This window comes from Pseudorca crassidens, chromosome 14, assembly GCF_039906515.1.
Source record: "Pseudorca crassidens isolate mPseCra1 chromosome 14, mPseCra1.hap1, whole genome shotgun sequence".
Classification (NCBI taxonomy): domain Eukaryota; kingdom Metazoa; phylum Chordata; class Mammalia; order Artiodactyla; family Delphinidae; genus Pseudorca; species Pseudorca crassidens.
In genome coordinates this window covers 81,147,906-81,171,733 of record NC_090309.1, presented here as the reverse complement: position 1 = coordinate 81,171,733, position 23,828 = coordinate 81,147,906, and positions in this window count along the sequence as shown.

Below are 23,828 nucleotides of genomic sequence, written 5' to 3'. Positions count from 1 at the left end.
TTCCCCCTCAAGAGGTCATTGAAATGACAATTAAAGAATTCTTAAAGTATGAAGCCACAGAGTCAAAGGGACTAGTAAAGGACACCACCGGAAATGAGAGAAGTCAATTTCTGAAGCTGGAGGAGAGGCTAAGGGTAGCTGTACCCAAGAACTGCAGAGATGAAGATTCATGGGAGTCCCGGATGAGGAGGTACCAGGTCCAATGAAGGCACATTCAGTCTCTGGATCAGATGCACAGACCCCAGGGAAGTGGTAGACAAGATGATTTATTTGGGTATGGGAAGGAAATATTAGAACTTCTATTTATAATTTTCTTAAAACAATAAATAAAAACAAGCTGTACTAACATTTAATACACATGCTGATGGGGAGTAGTACATGTAAAGTACTCCTGCATAAATGCACAAAGATGGACAAGAACGAAGACAAAGTTAGTTCAACAGAAATTGAACCAGAGAAGTTACAGCCCGTTTGCCAGCCTAAGGGACAGAGGCTGTAAGCAGGGGTGCTACTCAAGAGTCTACATCCAAACATGGGAGCCCTCTGACCCCTTTCTCTGTGCAGCGAAACACCTCCCATGCAGGAGATTAGAGGGCACTACTAATGGAAGTGAATCATTCCAGCCAGGGCACCCCAATGATAAGGTGAGTTTGCAACAGTTCCACTTGTTGACAAGCCCTCTCCCTAACACAAATCCACAGAGAAAACTCCATTTCACTTTGAAGTCCACTCTTAAATATTAGCAGACAACCAGAGATAAGCAGAAATGTGAGGAAAGCCTCTAGCATGAAGGATGGGGACCAAAATAAAGAGCTTAAAGGGGTCACAGAATGTTGGGGGAAGGAAAGGGAAAAAAAAAAAGTCCAAGATAGAAGTGCTGGCCAATTCAGTTCTTGGTGAGAGCTCTCTTCCAGGCTTGCAGACAGCCACCTTTTCACTGCATCCTCACGTGGCTTTTCCTCTGAGTGTGCACAGAGAGAAAGAGATCTCTTGTGTTTCTTCCTCTTCTCATAAAGGTACCAGCCCTATCAGATTAGGGCCCCACTTTTACGACATCGTTTAACCTTTATCACCTCCTCAAAGGCCCTATCTCCAAATATATTCACATTGGGGATTAGGGCTTCTATCAATAATATGAATTCTGGGGTGACACAAACACTCGGTCCATGACAAAAGGCATCAGTAGTAGCAACAGGATATTGAAAACCGACACGCGTGCAGCATTTTTTGGTTTACAAAATACTCTCACACCCTATTTATTTTCGAACTTCTCAGAAGAAGGTAAGGAGTAAAAGGATTATAACATCACACTGGCTGATGAGAAACTCTCAGGATTTTTTAAAGATGCAATTAAACCCGCTACCTTTCAGGAACTTTTAATTTCATACATATATAGGTTGGATTTCTTTATAAAAAAAGAAAAAAATCACATTAAATATGTATGTGAAACTCATTTTCTCATTCTAGCGAAGGAGATTTGGAAAAGTTGAATAATTATTTTTTCTCTCTCTCTCTTGCTTTCTTTTTTCTCTCTTCCCCACCCAATGCTAAAGCGTCTCCGTTTTCAATGCTGTGCTCCATCAATTAGACGCGGTACGGGTGTCATGCCCCCCTGCAATTTGTATCAGACCTCACAGGGCAAACGCGGTCATCTGGGGCTGTGCAGGGTGGGGTCACACACAGCCACTTGGGGCTTAGAGGTCTGGGTGAAGAAGATGCCCAACCCCCTCCAGGACCATACTCACGGGGGCGACGGAGCCCGCTCAAAAGGTCTCTGCACTTGAAGCCAGGCTGACCTCCCTGGCAGACAGGAAATGAAGCCTGGGCACCTCAGGTCAGTTTCTGGAATCCGCTCCACCTCTCGCCCAGACTCATCAGCTCCAGGCCCCACCTTGCAGGGACCCTCGCCTTTTCTCCTGCTCAGGGCCCAGCTCTTCCTTCTGCATCTGAGGGCTGGACTGGGCCTCCCTGGCCTGGAGGAAGCCCTTGCAAAACGCGCTCTCCAGAAGGCTGGTCTTGAAACTTATCCTGAGAAGGAGAGTCTCTGACACGATCCGGGAGTGTGTTTTTCAAGCAGATTTGGACATGTTCCCTAACTGCAGGCCTTCTCAGAGCCTTTGGTATGCTGATGTGCTGATTCACTGTAAGAAAACCATTAGAAGGTGTGCTTTTCCTAGACTCATGGCTGGGGACCCCTTTTGGGGAGTAGCCCCCCTTCTCATCCTCAGGGCTGGTGTCACTAGGAGCACAGTCTGGGAAACGCTGCCCTGGGAGCACGAACTATGCGTCCCCTCCTCCGCTCCCCTGCCCTGCGGGTCCCGCCCTTGGCCTGTCCAGATCTGCCCCAGCCCCCATCCTCTCGAAAGGACAGAGTGTGCTCAGGTGTACAGGCCTTGCACTTGCTGGGTCTTGATTCTCTGCTCTGCACCCAGGAAGCCCTTCAAGCAGCTGGGACTGGGCTGTGCAAGAGGACAAGCCAGACAGCAGCGCTCTGCTAGCAGACTGTCCCCTGGGTCTATCAGGACAGGCTTTACTAACAAGAAAAAAGAAACGATCTGTTATGGACTCGCCCAAGTCCTTCACTGCTCTGGCGTGGCTCTCAGAAAGCCTAACTGACTCTGTCAGCTGAGCAGAGGCGGCTTCCAGGGCCTGAGCCGAGCCCAAGACCACTGATCACCGAGTCTCCTGTTACCGCCAGCTCCTGGCCGGGGACGGTCATTAATCAGGAACTTCAGGGGCAGCTGGGGTGAGCGCGAGTTTATCAGTGAAGTTCACTGTGGAAGGTCTTGGGCAAGTTTCTGTGTAGGTTAGAAACAAGCATCCAGGTGTATTCTCAACCATCGTCATCATTAAAGGACACAGAGAGGTGGTGGCTGGGCTCCAGTGTCACCTGCTGAGCCACCGCTGCCCACACTCGCCACCTTGCTTACACCACGCCCCATCTCCTCGTATCTGGGCTGAGCGGGATTCAGTTGAACCAATGGAAGGTGGCGGGACAGACACTCTGCCAGCTCCAGGCCTAGGTCTCAGGGAGACCTGACAGCCCTGCTGTGTGAAGTGGGGACCCTGAGGCTCCAGGTCCAGGTACAAAGTCTGGCTGCCCTGCTGGAGGGATGCCACGGAGAGGCCACGCAGAGGGGCCATGGAGATGACACAGGCACACAGCATCCCGGCCGAGCCCAGCCTTCCTGGCCAAGCGGCCAAACAACAAAGAAGCTGTCTGCTTTGTTCCGATCCTGGCACACATCACAGGGAACGGAGATGAGCCGTCCCCACCCCTCCCTGCCCGAGTTCCTGACCCACAGAATCCTGAGAAATCATAAACCTGGTTGTTTTCAGCCATGACCTTCTGGGGTAGTTTGTTAAGCAGCAATGACTAACTAAAACAGAGAGGAAGTGGGGGACCCGTGGTTTGGAGTCAGGGTTCCAGAAAACCAGAGGCACAGCCTGGGGCGTGCGGAGCGTGAGGTCAGAGAGGGAAGGAGGGATGAAGAATCAGCAGCAGACCCGGAGGGTAACTCTCACCACAGAGGGGGTTCAGACTCAGCAAAGAGGGGTGCTCTGTGCTCGGGCCGAGCCTGGGGGGCCGAGCAGGAAGAGAAGGGAGGGCAGGGTCTCCGGTTCAGCCACAGACAGGCCGAGAGCGGGGAGTCATGGCGGAGGCGGGATCGCCTGGCAGGGAGCCCCTGCCATCAATGAACATGGTCACCACCGTGCGCAGGGTCTCGGGGACCAAAGTCTCTCACACACACGCCAGCACTGCTGACCCTCACCCCAGGTCTGTGGACAACACCATCGCCCCATTTTATGGCTCAAGACACAGAGGCTCGGCTATTAAGTGACAGGCTGGGGTGCAGTACAGGGCAGAGGTCTGGTCAGGAAATCCAGCTGGTCCTGGGTGAGGCTGTGTGGCATGGCCCCATCATCCCCGGCAGTTAGAGATAAGCTATCATCACTCTTCATCACTTCTTCCCCTGGTTGTGGGTGAGGGTGCTTCTTCCCAAGGGTCCGATGGGAAATGCAGCCTCCCTTTCTTTAAAGGAGCTACCACGGGCGGCGTGGGCCTGCCTCCCAGCTCACCCCTGACCCATGCTGAACCTTGGACCACTTATCTGACCTGCCTGGGCTTCTGTTTCCTCCTCAGTGAATGGGGATGACAGCCTTTACCTCATAATGTGGTTTCCAGGGTGAATTGAGTTAATTTTTGTAAAGTACTTAGAGCGGTGCCTGGGCATAGTCAATGTTTTGTATCTGTTACGTAGGTAACCCCTGAGAGCTTCCTAGGTGGCTGCTAGAGCCTACCTGCCTCCAGGTGCGTCATCTTTCTGCAGGACCCCAGCCCTCCTTGGGGCATTTGCTCTTTATCAGGGTGAGGCAGGGACCCCTATAGGGAGTATGAAAAGGGTGTGGTGAGGTTGCCCTAAAATTATTCTCCCCTTGGGGGTCCCCTGGGTTCCTGCACGGTGTGTGGGGTGTCCCAACTCCAGGGAAAGGGCTCACGGTAAAAAGGAGCTGAAGCAAGAGGAACCTGCTCCGTGGGGCTCAGCCCCATCCTGCGTGTTAATGTAAAGTGGACAGTGCCACCCGTCACTGGGAGCACCTGTGCAGTTGGGTCCTGGTGGCCCTTCCTGTGAATGAGGTTTGAGAGCCCAGGACAAGCCCCCAGCCCCACGTTCTGTGGAAGGTGGGATAGCTAGAAGGCATTTTCATCGAGGCAATTTTCATCACAAAAATAATGCTACATACTGTGGTTGGCGTCTCTAAAGTCTTAGATCCACAAGAATATAACAAGCATGAGATAGCGAACGTGTATTAAGCACTGAATACGAGTGACTCTGTTTCATGTGCTTTCTCACTTTTCTTCCCCACAATAATCCTACCGGGTAGAGGCTGTCATATCTATATTTTACAGATGAGGAACCTAAAACTTAGGATAAGTAACTGGCCCAAGATCTTGAAGCTAACCTCAGAGCTGTTGCTCGAATCCACTTTGCGGTTGGTACTCTTACCCACTGTTGCATTATTATTGGTAATAAAGATAACACTTAAGTCAATAATAAAAACGACTGGGTTTTTGAGAATCCATTTCCACGTGGTTTGGCAGTGCCGCTGGTCACTCACTGTTAGTTCATTTGGCTGTGGTCAGGGCTGGGACGCAGGAAACAAAGGGACCTTGGTCACAAATGTAGGCTGTCCCCACAGAGGCTCGTTGCAGAATTGAGCCCCTGCTGGGTCCCTGAGGCTTTATCACCTTACACCATCCATCCCCACAGCTCTGCAAATAGAAATCAGACGAGAAAACCAACAAAAGTTCACCAGCCAGTAAGTGGCAGCTGGGACAGCAATGCAGGACGCCTGACTCCCAATCCCACCGTCGGAACCCGTGGAGAGATGTGGGCGACCGCACCTGTTCCTAGAGGTCCTGATGACCGAAAATGTTTAAAGCCAAGTGTAGGACCTTCAAGGGGGAAGCGGGAGAGGACAGGGTGTCAGCCGAGTGACCTCTTAGAATCTGAATGTGCCGGTTACACTAGGGAAACCAAACCAGCTTAGCAGACGTTAACAATGAACACATTCCTTCTTTCATTTTAATTATTCAGTGCCTGTTCCATGCCAGGGTATTGGTTAGTAAACACTGTTTATCACATTTAATACCCACAATACAACTACAACGTGGATACTGTTTTTATCCCCACTTTACAGCCAAAGAGACTGATGTTCAGAGAGATAATTAATGTACCCACACCTGTCCCACCCCAAACCTGTGTTCTTTCCACTCCAGGTGTGTCAAGGGGTAAGAAGGGATGGGTTCGTCCTCACAACTCTCAGAAGTATAAAGCCATCTTATTCTTATTTTTCAGGTAAGGAAAGTGAGGCTCAGTGAGGTTTATGGCTCCTTGAACGTTCCCTGATGTGAAGTGAAGGTTTTAGGATTTAAACCCAAAATGTTTCCTTTGCATTTTCCCCTTTAAGAGCAGGGATCCTGGCATACTCTGCTTTGGCATTCTACATGTCAATGTGGCCGACACAGGAAAACAGAACTACCATGTGATCCAGCAATTCCACCGCTGGGTATACATCCAAAGAAAACAAAACATTAATTCAAAAAGATGCATGTACTCTGATGTTCACAGCAGCACTATTTACAATAGCCGAGATATGGAAGCAGCCTAAGTACCCCTCAATAGAAGAATGGATAAAGAAGACGTGGCATATACATACATGATGGAATATTAGTCATAAAAAAGAATGAAACTCTGCCATGTGCAACAACAAGGATGGACCTCGCAGGAATTATACTTAGTGAAATAAGTCAGACAAGCCCAGTACTCTATGTTATCATTTACATGTGGAATCTAAAAATAAAACAAATGAATAAATAAAACAGAAAACACAGATACAGAGAAGAAAACATGGTTACCAGTGGGGAGAGGGAAGTGGGGAGGGGCAAGTTAGGGATATGGGATTAAGAGGTGCAAACTATTATGTGTAAAGTAAATAAGCCAGCAGGATATATTGTACAGCACAGGGAATACGGCCAGTATGTTGTAGTAAGTGGAGAATAATAGGAGAATAATCCACTTAAGTGGAGAATAATCTATAAAAATATTGAATCACTATGTTGTACACCTGAAACTAATATGATATTGTATATCAAGTATACTTCAATTTTTAAAAAAACATATGGGGGACTTCTCTCATGGCGCAGTGGTTAAGAATCCGCCTGCCAATGCAGGGGACACGGGTTCCAGCCCTGGTCCAGGAAGATACCACATGCCACGGACCAGCTAAGCCCGTGCGCCACAACTACTGAGTCTGCGATCTAGAACCCACGAGCCACAAGTACTGAACCCATGTGCCACAACTACTGAGCCCACGAGCCACAACTACTGAAGCCCGCAAAGCTAAAGCCCGTGCTCTGCAACAAGAGAAGCCACCACAATGAGAAGCCCGTGCACCACAACTAAGAGCAGCCCCCGCTCGCTGCAACTAGAGAAAGCCTACGTGCAGCAACGAAGACCCAACACAACCAAAAATAAATAAATAAATTTATTACAAAAAAACAAACAAAAAAAACACGTGGGCGAGGGACCCCGGCAGCCCACAGCTTCCTTCCTCTCCACCATGAACGCCTGGAGCTTTGTTTTTTCCCACACGTGGTATCTCTGGGACTGAGTGTTTCTTTCTACATGTGACCCTTCCCCCAGTAGGACGCCTTTTGTCACTCTCTAATGGCCTATTCACAGTACCTCTCCACGTCTTTTATTCTTTTTTGACTTCAAAAACATCTATGTTTCACTCAGCCAAAAATTTTGCTCACTAATTCATCTTCTGTCTTGCAAGAAAGCCAAATGGGGATGAGATACAATTATTTGTAGATTTCCAGCCAGCCCATATGTCTCCCACTGTGAGAGTTGGGTTCTCCTCATGGGCATTCTTTGTTTTTAGCAGAATTGCCTTCTGGGACAGTGACCTGGTTTACCATTCTAAAGAACAAGCACAATACATCTTTTCTCTCTCAGTGCATTTTAGCCAAAATCCTTAAATCCTCTCCGTAGCTAAAGTCTGAGGCCCACGACGGCTACCGTGACTAAGAATGATATTGGTTTGTCCTCAGCTGACAGAAGTGGAACAGACCTGCCACACAGTCACATCAGCCCCAGTTCTGCCGTGGAGGAGAGATGATTCCTGTCATCACGGTTAGCAGGGAAATGTTTGGGGTACACTTCAGACTCTAGGACAACTGCTTTTTACAAGGGTCTGTGGATTGAATGCAGGCATTCTAAGAACATGAATGGGGGAAAAAATTCTACCTTCATTTTCGTTCATTTCTAACTGAAATTTAGCATTCCTTTCAATTATGAAAGTAAGCAATAAACCAGAGTGGTATAAATAGTAACGCAGCTGTCACCAATACACATGCAGATATTTTTATATTATACAACAGTTGTTGCAGATATAGCAAAATACTGTATACACCCGCTGCTACTTCAAACTTAGGGAAGATATTTTATCTATACTAGATTGGGTTATTAAATTCATTAAAAGAAAGCACATGTTGTATTAGATCACAAATGGGGGGTTTAAACGTTAAATATATTATTATATATATCTACATATATAGATATATCATAGAGGTACATAGATATAATATATAATACTTACGTTTTACATTTTGTTATCCTACGTGTTTTATTTTGTGCATTAACAATCATCACTTTGAGAAGGGGTCCCTAGGCTTCATCAGACCACTAAAGGGACCCATGGCATAACAGTGGTTAAGACCTGCTGCTCTAAGGGAAGCCTGAGGCACTTATACCCCCTCCCCAACAGGAGGTGGAGAAACAAGGAAGGAGGGATGATGAGGACGAAGGGAGCACGAGCAACGGAAACGCTACCAGAGGAACGAAGCGGCCCAGCAACGGAACGAGAAACAGAGCTTTCCAAAACCATTCCAGGAACACGGCACATAAAACTGAGTGAAGCAGAGATTTTAAAAGAAGAATGGTGGCGCAGTGGCTGAGAGTCCGCCTGCCAATGCAGGGGACGCGGGTTCGTGCCCCGGTCCGGGAGGATCCCACATGCCGCAGAGCAGCTGGGCCCGTGAGCCATGGCCGCTGAGCCTGCGCGTCTGGAGCCTGTGCTCCGCAACGGGAGAGGCCACGACGGTGAGAGGCCCACGTACCACAAAAAAAAAAAAAAAAACACAAATCTTGAAACCCTCTATACGCAAATATCCACTGTGAGATAAACACTGACGAGCTTGAAGAATGGCCCGCCACCAAGGACCCGAGTGGCCCTGCTTCCGACCCAAGACTCCACAGAAGGGCAGCCTCAGCCAGAACCTGCCGAGGCCAAGGCCAGAACGAGGGAAGTTCTGGGGTTTTCACTGGATCCTACTGTGGAATGACAGGACCCAAGTGCCCTGGCGGACCAAAAGCAGTGGAGGTTGGGATCTGGGTGCTGGAACTCTGCATCACTCCTGGGCTCCAGCCCAGCGCTTTCACGGCAGAAGGGGAGCCACCCAGTGACCATCCGCACCCCAGGAACGGCCCAGAGCTGGCACCCCGCTGAGGCAACCTGGGGGGCATCAGGGCACAGTGCCAGCCCAGAGGGCTGAGTCATGGCGGCTGTCAGAGCCCGTCCACGCCCTCTCCATTTCCCCTTCGGTTATTACATCAGGTCAGACATAGCCTTTCAATACTGACTCAACTGAGGGAGCCCTGGGGCTGACACCGTCTCCCCTGCTTTCTGCGTCTTCTCCATCCCTCTCACTACGGCAAGGAGAAGGAGTGGGACCTTGTCGAAGGCTGGGCTCCCGTAGAAGCAGACCCTGAGGCCAGGTGCAGGGTAGAGGAGTGGGGAGGACAACAGGGAAGGGAAGGTGGCCAAACAGGACCATGTAACCGAGCCAGCTCTGTCCCACTGGGGGAACTCTGGAAGCCCGCAAAAGACACACAAGTCAGAGCCATCCCACCTAAGCAGCTAGAGATGCTGCGGCATTGATCCACCATGTTTCCTCAGTGCCTGCTTGAAGGATGACAAAGGGTGGTGGCGGTGCTTAATTCTCTGGCAGCAGCAAGAGAGAATCCACCAGGCCAGAAACGCAGGTGCTGGCATCTGGAAGTCAGCTGCTAGGTACTAAAGAGGGACAGGTGAGGGGATGGCGCAGGGCACCAGCACCAGGGCTGCAGAGCTAAGATTTGCTGAGTTCTTGTTAGGTACCACATGCTAAACACTCCACAAACTTTCTTTCTTGTCATCATTCCAGTAACCACGTGCAACTAGTTTTGCTAGCTCCACTTTACAAAGGAAGAAATAGAAGCCCCGCCCCGCTGTCCGAGGTCAAACCAATAAAATGCAAAACTGAGAATTGATCGCAGGCTTGTCTGGCTTGAATACAGCGCCTTGATTTTTCTACTAAGCCATACCTCCTCTATAGTTTCAGAAGGCCCTGGTGCAAGGCCAGCGTCATGGGCATGTGACCCACGTGTTCACCCAGGATCCCGGTTCAAAAGGGCTCCAAGCTTGTTTGAAAGCTTTGAGATTTCACTATCTGGAAATTTAGTAACTTTTGAACAACTGTCCCTGTATTTCCATTTTGCACTGACGACAAATTATATAGCAGGTGCTGACTCGGCCTTGCCTACCTAAGTTCTAGTTTACTTAAGGAATGCATCTCAAACTCTTAGTCACTCCAAATCTGACTATACAGAATTCATTGAGAAATCCCTGCCACTTGGATAACAACCTTCCTCCCCAAAGTTCCAGCGAGAATTAACAGGTGATAATGGTTTAACAGCACACTCCCAGCAACAGACAGGCCAAATTATTTCTCAACAGCCCTGGCTGTTACTTTAATCTTCTTACTTCTTCCTTGGGTCAGAGCACAGCAGTTAATGACCTGTAATAAATCCTAGAAACTGTGACTTGAAAGCCACGGGAGGCCCAGGGAGGAAACAGATCTGTATTTTCTTTGAGAGGTGGTATCTAGGTTACCTGGGCCCAGCAAGAATTCCTCGACATTAAGGCTCTTCTTTAAGGCTCTTTTTCTTTTAAGACCCACCTCGACATCTCTACCGTCTCACCCAGGGGCTTACATTTTTTCTCTTAATCACCTGTACCTACCCTTTTATCTAACCTTTCAAGACAGCTTTGCTTTTTAAAGTGCAATGGCTGGATTATCTGACAAAGGTGATGGTAGATGTGGTGTCAGAGGGGAACCGTCCCAAAGCCTGGTGATGTGGTCCCCCAAGTCACATGCTGGGGTTGCAGCCATCACCCTGTGGCACCTGGACACACCTCTCCAACCCCACCCAACGATGTGCATGTGATTCCAGAAGGATCTCTTGAGGCCACCATGCTCCATATACACCTTTACAGTTGCAAGTCCCCATTCGGCTAAACCTTCTCTACTTACAGACAGATCTATGTGATACAAGCTAAGTTTGAATTACTCTCCAGTCAGCCTGGGAAAGTGCATAAACAAAGCTCCTTTTTCCTCTCCAGCAGCATCCCTGGAGAGCACCTAAGGGAATTCCTCGGGGGAAACAGGTCCGCAATCCCTTAACCTCGGTTCCAATGTCAACAAAGCTCAGAAAACTTTATCTCAACTTATTTGGTCAAAACCTGACCCACACTTAACTGAAGCTGAATACTGTCTTTACCCCTTTTAATACGAATATTCCCACTTTCACCACAGAAACATGAACATATTTGACTATAGGGAACTACCCCAGACCTACTGCAGCTGTTACACGATGCAGAATAAATGCACCATACTCCTTCCAAAATCTGAAAAATTCTGAATTCCACAGCACGTTGTTCCCTGGGGTTTTAGCTAAGGGATCGTACCACTTCCCACCCCAAACACTGCAGTCACTGGACACCTGCAGTGTAGGGCATCGAATCAGGCAGTCCCTAGTCCAAGAACCTGGGAACCTGAGAAGGGGTGAGACACACTGTTGGTTCGAAACCCAGGGAGTCCCAGGGTGAAGTCCCAAACTGGCCCCTCGGCAAGGAGAAGCCAGAGAAAGAGTCAGACCACCCCAGATTGTTGGACGGCAGGTTTAGTAAGGAAGAGGATTTACATACCAGGCCTGTCGTGGGCGCCGCAAATCGAGTAGATCTCTGCAGCTGATGCCAGGATCTTCGGTTTGCAGAGAGGCCTTAACTGGATTTAGTCGCATATTCAGCCCAGATGGCCTCAGCAGCACCCGGCTCTCTCAGGGCTGCGGGCATCCTTGCAGACGGCTCCCACCGTGGGGCCCCTGGGCAGAACTACATGCCAGGGACAGGGAGGGGGTGACGGGCCCAGGTCCAGCTCGCAGGTCAACTGGTGATCAGTCCCACCGTCTCCGGGACCTCCTCCAGCATGCACCCATACATAACCAGCCTACACAGTAGGACACGGTCATTCTGGTTTGGGGAGCCCAGGGGGTGCTTCGTGGAGGAGATTTAAGTGGCCTAGACGATGGCCTGGGAAGGGAAAGCCATTCCCGGGTGTGCAGGGGCACGGAGGCGGCATGCTGTAGGGGAAATGTGGGCTCGGGGAGCTCGCTTCTACAAGAGCCAAAGGCCGGAGGGGCAGTAGGAAATAAGGTTGGAAAAGTCACATCGGGAAGTCCTTGAGTCCACGCTGAGGCAAAGCCCGGTGACGCTTCTGGGGCTGTTTTCGAGAAGTTAAATTCTGGTAAAGCCGGGAAGAGCCCAGAGTGGGTGACTGGCCGGGAGGCGCCCGCAGGAACCCAGCGGGAAGATGATTAAGGCCGCGGCTGGTGCAGTCCGGAGGAGCTATGACTGAAAGGAGACTTCACGGTACAAGGAAACGGGTCAGGGAGACAAGGGGAACCCGGTTCCCAGGACCCAGGAGCCCGCCGTTTGAGCCGCAGGAGGTGGGGGCCGAAGCCCACGGGGCGCCCCGCCTCTTCCCGGCTTCGCATCATCTGGCGCACGCGCTGTGTCTCCCCGGCCCGGTCCGGCGTCAGCCAAGCTCTTCATTTGTATTTCGCGTGTAACTCACCCAGGGACGCTTCATTGTTTAAATCTCAATTACTCCGGGTTCCGGAGAAGTCTGTTTAACTACACACACACACTCTCTCTCTCTCTCTCTCTCTCAGGTCCAAGAAGAGAACTTCCTGAAAGGTCAATATTAAGATGATCTCAGAAACAAGAAGCACCCGGAATGGAAGGGTCCCCACTTCGGACGGGAGAGACATCTTTGCTAAGCAGACAGGTGTAAACCATCTGTTACCTGCTGGGCTCGATCTTAACGCTCTTCACGTGGGGCTCAGAACCGAGGCCTTCTCCCTCTTACCTTCAAGCATCCCCATCCTGAATTCACACTGATGCCACTTAAATCGTTTGCTTCCTTGTGGCTTTTCTATCTGCCCCTTTTCCTCATAGTCTATGTAAAGCTGGAAGATGAACCTCATCTTTTTCGCAATGTAATTTGAGAGAATTTGCATGATACCCGCAGTAACAAGTGGGTCCTGAATTATGTATGACCCCCTCTAATGGGCCAGAGCTTGTTTGGAAAGCATGATCTTATAAACTACTGGGTTTGCTTTTTATGGCAAATTGAACACCATTCCCCTCTCTTGCTTTACATATTCTCCTAATTAGGCGACGTAATATAGATTTTCGACCCGAAAAATGTGCTTTCCAAGAGCCCACATTTGTATGGAAAATTAAGCTCATTTCAGTCAGCTGCACCCTCTAATTTAGAGCTGTTGTCAGCATAAAGTGACATCATAAAAGATTTCTCCTTCAGGAGCTCTTACGCCATCAGGATCTTAAGGTGGTATTCTCAACTTCAGGAGGGACAGTGAGGTTTGCTCCTCAGGTGGTCTCAGAAAGTCTGGCATGAGACTTGGGTTTCACTAAGCATGATTTAAATTTGGTCCGTATTTGGCTTATCTATTCCTCGGGAGGCAGAGTGAGTTTGACGTTAATAATAATTGCTACTCCTTCTTGAACCTGACTGTGCTCCAGGCGGGCGAGCCAGCTGCTTTTGTGATGCTGTCTTGGAGATGAGGTGGGTCCTGGGTGGCACCTGGTCCTTCAGCAGTGACGGAGCATCCATCCTAGGGGTCTCAGGGGAGCCAAAGTTGTAGTGGCCCTTCTGGCCCTTCTTTACGGGTGTGCAGAGGGGCAAGAAGTAGGGGAAGCAGTTGGGGGGAGGGTGTGAAGAGGTGTGAGTATTCCAGGGGTGGGGGCAGTAGAGGGAATATGTAAGGATCGGGACCCTAGGAGGTCTTCCCAGAATAGAACCCCACCCATGTCCTCCACCTGCCTTTTGTCTGTAGGAAAACTTTAGTCAAAGAATAACTTTAATCAGAAAAGTGAAAAAATGCAGAAAGAAAGGAATAGAGTCAAGCAAGATAATATAATAATACTTTAGCCATTAAACAAAGTCAGGGACTTTTCGTTCCTCCTCAAGGTCTGCAGATAATATTCTGAGCCATGTCCTTTGAGCTGTTTTGCAGATGCTGAAAGCCACACCAGGTGGGAGAAGTTAACTGCTGCCCACAAGCAGACCCCAGACCAGCTGGAACCAGAAGGTTAATGATGTTGACCCCTGATGACCTCACCACCAACCAATCAGAAGAATGTCCACGAGCTGATCACGCCCTGATCTTTGAACACTGTAAGACTCCTCATTGCTCCCCTCTAGGGCAGGACACACAGTCTTGAGGGCATTAGCCCACTGTGGCCCCCTTTGCCTGGCAAAGCAATAAAGCTATTTCTTTCTGCTTCACCCAAAACTCTCACCGAGATTTAATCCAGCACCAACGTGCAGAGGCCGAATTTTGGCAACAGGAAGACTTACTATCCAGAAAGTATCGAAGCTCTGTGAGCCTGGGTAGTGGAGTCCCTGATTTCTGATCTCACTCCAAGCAGGGAGACACTCTTCTTTCAGACCTCAAAGTTGCTTATAGGATGAGATATACCTGCTTGTCTTTCTGTGCCACTCAAGACCTTAGTCCTGATTATCTGCTAAAAAATACTGTGAACAAGAAACTTCACCTCCCCCAGGTCAAGAAGCTCTTGCAGCAAAGTCCATCCCACATCCAGCAGAACCAAGAGATGTGAGACAGAAATGCAGGAGCTTCTTTGAACATAGCTCTGGCTCAGCAACACCCTGCAATTTACAATTCCTGTAATTTACGATTCCAAGCAGAAAAACTTTTCTGAATAAAACATCTGCATCCAGGTTCATGGCTCCTTCAGTTTTCTCCAAGAGCAATGGGAGGAGGGCCTTTGTGTAACTAACAAGCCTCTCTGGAGATTTCTCTGGAAGGAAAGCATAATCTTTGGCCAGGGAAATTCACTTTACTACCCCTGAGAGGAGAAACGTGCTCACAGCTACTCACCAAGATTCCAGAATAAGTCTTAGGACCCAGAATAAGCCTGCCAGCACCACCACCAACACTGCCCCTGACACATGATAACCCAGCATCAGAGGCTTGTCTGACAAGTGCAAGTAGAGGGAAGGGCAGGGCCCTGGGACAGAGCACGGGCTAGAGACCTGACCCAGATTTGGGACTGGAGGAGGTCACACCTGAGCAGAGATTGGAGGGTGGGTGGCAGTCAGGTGGAGGACAAGAGAAGGAACAAAAATTTCAGGCAGAGGAAACAGCAAGTGCTGTACCTCCCCTCGGAGAAAAAGAGTCCAGAGCTTTCTAGAATCTGAAAGAGGTTCAGCGAGCCTTAAGGGAGGAGCCCAAGGATGGTTCTGGAGAGGTAAGGAGGGTCCAGATTATGGAAGGTGGGGAAGGTCGAGGTATGACGTTTGGAAGGGGTCCATGAAGCATTTTAGGTAGAAGCGGGGTAATCCGATTTGCCTTTGGCAAGAGTCATGATTAGAACTCATGGAGCATTTTACTCTGCACCAGGACCTGGGCTCTGTGCTTTCCAAGTACTACCCCATTCATCCTGGGGAACAGCCTGGAGTAATAACAGAGAGAGGGATCTAGAAGCAGATCCCCAGGCCACACACCTGTGAGGGAATCCCAGGCTCCTGGCTCTCTGAGCTGAGACCTCAGAACTGAACCCGCAGACCTTCTGTGTCTTCAAAACAATATTAAATAAATACATACACCAAGAAACAGAAAAGACAATACCAATATTCAGTAGATGCTCATTTCACGGCTAATTTCTCCAGACTCAGAACTATCACTTCTGTGCAGTCGCTGAAATAGACTCAATCAAATAATAAAGAGCAATTAGAAGCTGTGAAGAAGAAAGAGCGGGATAATTAAGGCCCATTACTTAGCTCAGCCTGAAACAAAGAAGTCGCTCAAAGAATTCACCTTTTCCTTAAAGGAAAAAGAGAAAGAGAAGGCAGGTTTTAGCTTTCTCTCGTTTGCCTTTGAGATGTCAAACTTATTTTTCACATCTTAATTTTTCTGCTGAGTTTTTGTTAGTTCGTGGAGGAGCACTGATTCCGCTCAAGTGCCCTGGCATGGATTTCGGGGAAAAGGCCAGTGTGAGACACAAGACAAGGAGGGATGTCCTGCCTCTCGTGCGAGGCTTCGACCATGACCTGACAATGACCCAGCTGTTCCTCTCCAATTGACTTTTTCCCCTAAAATGTCAAGAACACAGGCCATTATCATCTTTTTGAAAAATAAGTTGTTGTTGTTTTTTTTGTGGTATGTGGGCCTCTCACTGTTGTGGCCTCTCCCGTTGCGGAGCACAGGCTCCGGATGCGCAGGCTCAGCGGCCATGGCTCACGGGCCCAGCCGCTCCGCGGCATGTGGGACCTTCCCGGACTGGGGCACGAACCCGTGTCCCCTGCATCGGCAGGCGGACTCTCAACCACTGCACCACCAGGGAAGCCCCCCAAAATAAGAAGTTTTTAAAACTACCAGAGAGCCTGGGGTAGACAGCTGCCTGCCATCTTGGGAAAAGCAACGGGGAAGAAGGAGGGGCACTAGGAACCTCTGATTTCACAAACATTCCTGGTCCTTCTGCCTTGAGCTGAAGCTCAGAGCTTGACCCAGTGTTCAGTCACTGTTAAAGGATGATTTTAAGACAGTAAATGTGATTTTGATCTGGGTTAGTTTTTTACTTTCTGATTTTTTTTTTACTTTTTTATCTTCTGTGATGTGTATGTGTGTGTGTCTGGTGTGTCTGGTGTGTGTGTGTGTGTGCATGTATGTGCGTGTGCGCGTGTGCGCACACTATATGGAAAACCACCTCAGATCCTCTGTGGAATTGGGCAGGAATAAGATATTTTAGAAACCGGAAATTCCTGCTGCCTGCTGCAATCACTATGTTTTAGCCCCATTCATGAATCACATATAAGAGACCACGTCCTGTTAAATGGAGCAAGGGTCCTCACCTTTCCAAACAGTCCTTCATCTAAGAACAGAAGTTACGGGGGAGGCACCAAGGAGAGGGGTTGCATTTTTTTCTCCCAGAGAACCTCTCCCAAAGCCCTCCTGACATCAACAAGCCTGCTTCCCAAAGTCATCCCGATGTGACTTAGACATTCTTCCCACAGACTGAGCTCTATTTTCCCTCTCCATGAATCTGGGCAGGTCTGTGGCTATGGTGTGAGTGATGCTATGTGACTTCCAAGACCAGGTCATAAAGGTGATATGACCTCTGTTTGCTCAGCTCGTTTTGGGACACTTGCTCTTGAAAGGCAGCCACCATGCTGTGAGGAAGCCCAAGCAGCCACATGGAGAGGCCATGTGTCAGCGCTGTGGCCAATAGCCCTCACTGGCTGTTCCAGCCAACTATGAGAAAAATGAGCAGTGAGCTTTCAGATAATTCTAGTTTCTAGCTGTCAAGTCAGCCCGACCTTCCAGTCTTCCCAGCAGGGGCCCCAGACAGCATGGAGCAGAAACAGTCCTTCCCACTGTGACCTTTCCAAATTCCTGACCCTGGGGATCTGTGAACATAATACATGGGTGGTTGTCTGACAGCTTTGTTTGGGGTGTTCTGTAATGCAACATTAGCAACTGGGACACAGTGAAGGGGAAGGGAACACCGAATTTCCTGGGATTATAGAGTGTTACCATTTAGTGACCTCAAACAAGTCATTTAACCTCTATGGGACTCAGGCTCCTTTTGTAAATGGCAATAATGTTGATATCTATCTTACAGGGCCTTGTTCAGGGTTATACAAAATTCTGTGCAGAAAACATTTGACAAATATAAGGAAACACTATTCAAATAGGAAGGATTATTATTTTTCCATTTCAGGAAGATCTGCAGTGATCCAATGGCAAATTCAGCAGGAATCCTGCATGGTCCTAGGTGATGATGATGCTGGGTGGGGTCCCTGGGGCAGATGCCTCTCAACTTTAACTGTGACCTAAAAGGTAGTCACGAAAATCCAGAAATAAAGTGAAAATGTATATGAAATGCATTTCATTTTACAGTCCTACTAAATAGGGTTGCTCAGGGCATTAAATTGTATAACACGGTCACATTAAGGTTGAAAATAAAGCATTTCTTAGGGGAGCTCTGGAGTCCTAACTCACAGCCAGGCTTATTCCTACCCCAGGTAGGAGACCAGAGGGACTCTTCACCAGGAAAGATGTGTCGGATCTGGGATTTAGGAAGTGGTCAGTAAATGTAAACTACTACTTTTGGTGCAGTTTGAAATGGTCTTATTTCTGTGAAAAATATTTCTTTTGGAGGAAATGCCTCTCAGGATTTTTTCTGGATAAATTGGCTCTCTCTCTGTCTCTGTCTCTCTCTTCCATCCTCCCCTCTCCCTGTACTCTCCCCTCCTCTTCCCTCTCTCCTTTCCCATCCTCTCCCTCCGTAAGTTTCCACAATTTTGAGTTTTGAGCTGACACAACCCTCTACTGTGACTTTTTTCCCTCTTCAAACTCAGCACCCGTGTGTGGAGTGTTTTCCCTGAGCTCAGCACTTTGACACACACTGGTTCGTTGAACCCTGGTGACTCATGAGGTAGTGACCATTGCTCCCATTTTACAGATGAGAATAGTGAGGCTCAGGGAGATTCAGGATTTACCATCAGTGGTAGAACTAGGATTGAAGGCCAGGCCTCTGACTCCACTGTTCTTTCTGCTCCACTCCAAGTAGGTGGAGGGCGCTTATCTCTTGATCTACTTCTAAACCATATTCTAGAGGCTTGGGATGATGTCATTCTGTTTTAAATAACTTCATTTAACTTCATATAACTTCATTTAAATAACTGCCTCCAAATGCCGTGGGGGAAGGCATTTGCAAGTTGGTTTCATGAAGGCTAGACTCATTTGGATGAAGAACCAAGATACTTTATGTATGACGTTAACAGAATCGATTATCAGCAAAGCTTGTTTTTTTTATAACAGGGACGATCTCTATACTTAGGCCAAATGGAGAGGCAAGAACTCAAAACTTGTGTCCCCTTTCCCAGGTAAAACCTGCCCCTCAACAGGAAAGGGGAGTGGGTGCTAGAGAAGAGTTCTCGCCCAGCGTGACTGATTCGGGCACCATGGAAACCCAGATGTTATCACATCTGTATGGTTTTTTTGTCTTCCTGGAAGTAACAGGAAGAGAGATAACAGGCTCCTGAAATTCAAATTCCCATTGACTCTGAAGTCATGAACATATTTAAAAACAGTGTGAGGCTGTGACATTTACCATCACTAAATTCATGTCGGAGAATAAATCGGGAATCAACTCCAGTCACTGAAGACAGAAGAAGCGGGCATCTCCGGCCCTGTGCTGGGGCCCAGCGGCTTCAGCAATGATAATGTTCAGGAAATCCTGGATGCGGGTGACCACCCTCAGCAACTGAGCCTTTAGACACTTGCAGAGGCGCCAAAAATCGGGGGGGGGGGGACAGAGACCCAGCAGCAGGGAGGAGAGAACAGGACAAACCAGAGGCACCCAGCCTTGCTGCTTGTCTACCTCTACCTGCGCGGCCCGCTGGGCTCCGCCTGCAGGCACAGGTGCGTGTGCTGCATGCAGCACAATGAATGTCACATCCTGGGACACGCGTGTGCCTTTCTCAGCCAGAAATTCATCGCCATTAAAGCCAAATAAGGCTCCCGCCAATGTCGGGTGTGCTTGGCTGGCTGGTACTGCCACAGTGAGGCGATTCATCCAGGAGCTGAAGATGCTCACCTCAGCAGGGCTGACAGGCAAGCATTTGAGAGACATGTCATTGGCCACCCTCCATTCTGAAGAGACACCTGCCAGCTCTGCAGATGGGCGCCCTTCCTGTCAGTCATCCTTCCTAGCCTTGCTAAAAACTCTAAATGCACCCCATTCTCTGGGGGAGCTCCTCCCAGGTTGCCGGCTGGAAAAACTTCCTGTCATTTTCCTCTCCAACTTCATCCGTCTGAAGAGGGTGAGGAAGGGGGAGCGTGGGCTAAAATAAACACCCACTCCCCAGATACCTGGAGAGCATCTTGGTTTTACTTTTTGACCCTACATCTGGCACACAGATGAGAATAAAGAAAAGGTTGAAACTTGAGAAGAATCATTCCTCCCTTTTTCTAACAGGTTTCATGTCTAGAGGTTGAGAGGACACCCAAACATTCGTCCTGCCCGGCCATCCAAACATTCATCCTGCCCGGCCATCCCACCAAAAACAAGCAGTTGTTGAGCACGAGTTCCAGGGAAGAGACAAACCAATGAAATGTGTGCGGGATGATTTTCTGCTCTGCACCCCAGACAGAAGCTTCCAGGAGCCCGCTGTTGTGATCCACCCCTTTGTGCCTCCCACGAGGTTGGACCACGTGCTCAGCAACCTTCTAGAATTCCTTACGTCATTTAGGGCTCCAAGGACCCTGCTAAGTCAATTACCACCCTCATTTTACAAACGGGAGATCTGAGGCCCGGGGAGCCCGGGGTCACGCAGCAAATGAGTGTCTGTGAGGCTGTGGGCTGGACTCTGTCTGACTCTCAACCACTGACTGCTTCAGATCACAGGGCAAAGAAGACATGACACTGATTAACGGAGTGAAAGTCCCAAACAACTTCAGAACAAGGGCCAGACTGGGCACTCAGGTCATTGCATGGTTGCTCCCCCACCCCGGGCAGGGGCGGCATCCTGCCCTTGGGGCCACATGGCCCACAGCTGCCCCTTCTGCAGCCCTCAGAGGTGTGGCCGTGGTGGTGACCTGCCTCCAGCCACCCTTGGTCAGACTGTCGTCCCCACTGTGGCCTGGTCCCAGGGCCCTCACCGTCACTCTCCTACACACGTGCACACGCCGTGTCACAAGACGACATGCCTTCCACGATTTGTGCAGCGTGGCCACAGCCCAGGAAGCGCCTCTGCCCCGGGCCCTCCCCACCTGGGTGCTGGACCCCTTGGCAAACTGTCCTGGGCCGTGAACACCAAGGCTATTTCCAGAACTCTCCCCACTGCCACAGTCTGACACAGTGTCAAACATCTCACTCCCCTAACCCCCCGCAACCTGCCAACTTAAGTAATGAAAACATGACATTTCTTCACCAAAGGAGTCTCTTGCACGTTTGACTCTTTTTGCTACTACCGACCCCAATATGATTCCATTCATAAAAGCCAGACTGAGCACCGCGCTGGGCGAGGCCCTGAGAGCAGCACACGAGCCGGGCCCTCAGGAGCCCGTCCAGGCAGAGGCGTGGCCCTGCAGCCACAGCGCGCGCGCTGGCCTCGCCTGTGCATCAGCGTTCATAAAGGCAGCGGAATAGAGAAAGTGCAGACTTTGCAGTCAGCCAGCTCTGGGTTCAAGTCCCGTTCTGCCAGGAACCAGTCCCAGCTGTGACAACACAGGAGGTCGTGTCGTTTTGTGAGGTTTGTTTTCGGTGCGTCGCAGTGTTGCAGCGACGCGGGCAAACTTTCTCACAGTTAAAGAGGAGGTCACAGCAATGCATGCAGGCCGGCAGATGAAAGCCGACAACCTGCAGAAGTGCCTTTCTTTACTGCAGAGTGGTTGGCTTAGAAGCTACCAGAACAGCTCAGCTTTCCAAGAGGTTAAGCTATCTGGTGAAGCTGTGAGCAGAGGCCAATCCCTCTATTAAAACAGTGGATTAACGAAGAAGGCTACACCTGGAGTAGATGTTGAATTTGGATAAAAATGCGTCTCCAGAACCGAGTCTCGATGGAGGACGCACATGCCCCAAGTTTGAGGCAGCAGAGAACAGGCTGCTTCTGTTGCTGGGTGCAAATACCAGTGAAGTTCTAGCTGTGTGACCTGAGGCACGTTACTTAAATGCCCTGTGCCTCAGCCTCTCCATCAGCGCAGTGGAATAATAATGGCACCTGTGTCACAGAATTGTGGTGAGAGTTAACTGGGTATTTAAAACCCTGCCTAAAACACAGGAAGCACTTAAAGTGCTAAATATAACATCTATTCAAGTATAATAACAGAGGTCATGTTAATTTCAGAATAAAATGTGATGCACGTCTTCTGTAAGACCGGGGAGACCTTTGTGATGACGTCCGGCAGAAGGCAGAATCCTGCTACGGGTCATTTAAAAAGATAACTAAATAAAAGCTCAGCATCGCAGTCAGCAATGGAAGGTGGATACGGTCTGGGAGCTGCTCCCTACAAGGGCCTGAGAGGCGGCGGTGGGGCTAAAAGGGCAGGTGAGTGACGACCCTGCCCTCTCGGTGAGCACGCGCCCACCAAGCCAACCAGAGCCTGGGGTGCAGCGAGAGCCCAGGCAGTGGGGATACCGGGGCGCGCTTCCCAGAGCGCAGAGCCATGCGGCAGAGCAGATGGACAGGGCTGCCCCCTCCCTGCGGGCCGGGCCCAGCAGGCGGCCCCACGTGGTGTCGGAAGCCCTGAGACGAGAGGGTGGAGAGGGTAAGGGTGCCCCCTACGTAGCGATCAGGGGGACAGCAGGGCCGTGAGGCCGCAGTGGAGGGATCGCGGCTTAGCGTCCCCTCCCCTGAGGAGCCGCTTCCCCCGATGTGAAGTTCAGCTGGCTGCCTGCCCCTGCGCCTCTTTTAGGCCAGGGAGGGTCTATCTGTCCCTCCAGCGCCCGACCTGCCAAGGCTCTCAGGACCATCCCTCGTTCTATGCATTAGGAACCAAGAAGGTTTCCAGGGAAATGTGTCCAAGCTTCTAAAGACCAGTCCTCCGAGCGCAAGGAAACCAGCTGCCCTGTGTCAGCCTGGAGGGCACAGCTGGCAGGCGAGGAGAAGTCCCAGGGAGACAGGTATGCACTCCAGGAAAGGGAGGCGTTGCTCGGAATGAAGGCTTTGCAGCCCAGCCGCTGCACGGGTGCTCCCCTGGGGCTGACCACGCTGTTTTTCAGGAAATCTGCTTGGAGAGAGAATGCTGGATGACGAAGGCCCCTTCCAACCCTAGCCTGTGACTGATCAAATCCTCGGACAGGACGTATTGAAGATATTTGCCCCCTTACCGCTCAACAGAGGCAGCTCTGAGCCCACCTGCGCTCACCGCTCCTGTTCCCACAGCCCCCAAACGTGCCAAGGTTGCTGGGGACCTTGAGAGACATAATTATCACATCACTTCATGAGTGAATTAGGAGCGACCAATTCATTGCCCGGCTCTCCTGTTGAGTTTAAACATAAGACAGCGGGCTCAGATCAGGAGAAACCTGGCAGGTTTTACCTGGGGCCGCAGCTAGTCTACATACCGATTTTGAAGAAGAATGAAAAAAGGCAGAGATGAAGGTGTGTGTTTCCAGACTGGAAATATTCAGTCTAAGAAACGAGCTCCTCCTGGCACCCAGCTCTGCGCCCAGGGCAGGAGGGATGCTGAGAACCCTCCGACTGCTCTCTGAAGCCCTGGGATCCAGCTGTGGGTGGAGACTGACACATGGGACAGCCAGAAAGCAGCTGACCACAGACCTGAGCACAGCCAGAGACCTCGAGGCACAGCAGCCATTCCCACGCGGTGCCGTGTGCTGGAGGCCCAGGTCCTGCTGCTGCGGAGGCCCCAGTTAGTGGGGGACAGACAGTTGATAACCAGGGTCCCTGCAACAAAAACCGGTTGGACAAAGGTGAGGAACAGGGCCCTAAACCCACTCGGCAGGGGTGGGTGTCCATAAAAGCTCCCAGGAGGTTGTAAAGCATGACCTCAGTTCTGGAGAACAAGACAAAGAGGCGAGGGGAGGTCACTGCAGGCTGAGGACAGCGCCCAAAAGGCACAGGACTGAGGGCGGCTCCAGCGATCGCGGGGGGCTTACTGGACGAGGGGACCCGACCTGAGCCTTGAAAGCTAGACAGGATTATCCCAGGCCCCCGAGCCTCGCATCATAAATGGAAGGAATTCCTCTCCAGCAAGTTGCCTACTTGAAAGCTAAGCCCAGCCTCTGCAGTTCCACACAGGGCAGTGGTTGGGGGTCTCAGCTCAGGCCTGACTCCAGCATTGACTAGATCAAAAGAAGTATGA